The following is a 2131-nucleotide window of genomic DNA, read 5'->3' as shown; positions in this document are numbered from 1 at the left end:
TACATTTTTGTAAAGGTGGTTGAAGTAATAGGAAAAATATAGGTAATATCGAAATAAAAAAAGAAATTTATTACAGAAATCGCTCAAATTTTACAATAATTTAGTTTAAGTACAGCTTATATGGAAATTATATTAAAAAATATATGTCACCGATGAGTTAAAAAAGATATTTCAATTTTAAAGCCAAAAAAGGGCATTTTTCCACCAAAGGGAGATAATTTGGAACTTTTTCAATGATGTACACATTTTAAATGTCATCTGGGGCCAACACGAATTGATTGTTTCGAATGATTTTTGTACCATATGATAAAGTAACAACTACAAAAGGTAATAAATAAAATTTGTAGTGAAAAACAAATGTTTAATTTTTTCTGAAATTTTTATACCCTCGAGCCTCCTTAAATACAATTAGAGAGTACTGTAGTTAAGGCCGTCAAAGATAAAGGTCGGAAAGTCTAAACTGCCCCTTAAAAAAATAGGTTAAAGGATAGGAAGAGAACATTTGACCTCCAACAGGCAACAACCCTTAATGACCTGTTTCAAATTTGTGGGTTTTGAATGTGCAGTGAGTTTGGTAATCTTCTTACTTGAAGCATCGTTTTTGACAACCACATTCTAACTTGGCTAGGCTATGAACTGGTACAATCCGTTTAGCCAAATTAAAGGGTAAACACATATTTATTTCCCAGTCCGGGAATGGGGAAGTAAGTCAATTAAAAATGGAAACGTTAATGAATTGGTAAAACTAAAATGACCGTAAATATCTTCTTTGATATCTACAATGAAGCAGGAAAGCTTCCCCTTCCGGAGCACCTGAAATCACCCTAGTTTTTATTGGGTTAGTGTTGTTCAGTCCTAAGTTTTTTGGTGTTTTTTGTACTGATATTTGTCTCTTTGTTCTTTTCTTTTTTACCCAGGCGTTGTAAGTTTATTTTTGATTTTGAGTTTGAATGTTGCTTTGGCATTTTTCTACACCCTCTGCTAACTACTGCTTTCTTAATCTTCATAATTTTAACAAGTTTAAAGTACATTTGTTTTCGAATTTTTTTCATTTCGAAGAAGGTAATCGATAGGATAGTACAGAGATATCTTTAAAAAAATTTGAACAAGTTAAGTACAAAGATGCGGTATTTGAAAAAAATACATAGCTTAGGCCATGTTCCCATTGACGTAAACTCAGTGTGTTGTTAGCGTATTTTACACATAAACTTAACACACTTACGTTCCCATTGAAAAAAACTCAATGTTTATATGTAGTTTAAATCATGCATTGTACACGCAGTCGATAGTCAATGTAGGCTTTGTGTGGGTTAAGGGTAAACAAAAGAAGGTTTAGTTTTAGATGCATGATATTTTTATAAGTTGTTAATCGCTTTGAACTAGCTGTCAGATAACTGCAAGTACTCTCAGATCTGTTCCTAGTGTCTTTTTGTTGTCGAGATGTACAAGTACCCGGCCACGTCCATTTGTATTTTTGTCAATCTGATGAGCTAAGCCTTTTCCAACTGATTTTTATAGTTCGTTCCTATGTTTGTACTGTTTTACCACTGTCCCAGGATAGGGGAGGGTTTTGATCCAAATAACATGTTTAACCCCGCCACATAATTTATGTATGTGTCTGTCCCAAGTCAGGAACCTGCAGTTCAGTGTTTGTCGGGTTTTTTTTATGTGTTACATATTTGTTTTTCGTTCATTATTTATAAAAACTTGATAAATGAGGCCGTTAGATTTCTGGTTTGAATTTGTTTTACATTGTCATATCGGGGTCTTTTATAGCTGACTATGCGGTATGGGCTTTCCTCATTGTTGAAGGCAGTACGGTGACCTATAGTTGTTAATGTCTGTGTCATTTTGGTCTCTTTTGGACAGTTGTTTTATTGGCAATCATACCACATTTTCTTTTTATATATATGCATGTCGAACATAAATTTTGCACTGTATATTTCAAGAAGAAACGTTTTTTGAATGAAGTTGATTTTTGTAACAATTATTAATTAAGTTCGTTACCAAATTATTTGTCTAAACTCGATATATTGCTTTGTTATAAAATAACTAAAGGTAGCTTTATTAACCCCTTATCAGAAATCAAACTCGTGACTGTTTTATTCAAGCAAAACAAATGAATAGCGAA

This window comes from Mytilus edulis, chromosome 8 (genome assembly GCF_963676685.1).
Source record: "Mytilus edulis chromosome 8, xbMytEdul2.2, whole genome shotgun sequence".
NCBI classification, from domain to species: Eukaryota; Metazoa; Mollusca; class Bivalvia; order Mytilida; family Mytilidae; genus Mytilus; species Mytilus edulis.
This window is presented reverse-complemented; position numbering follows the sequence as displayed.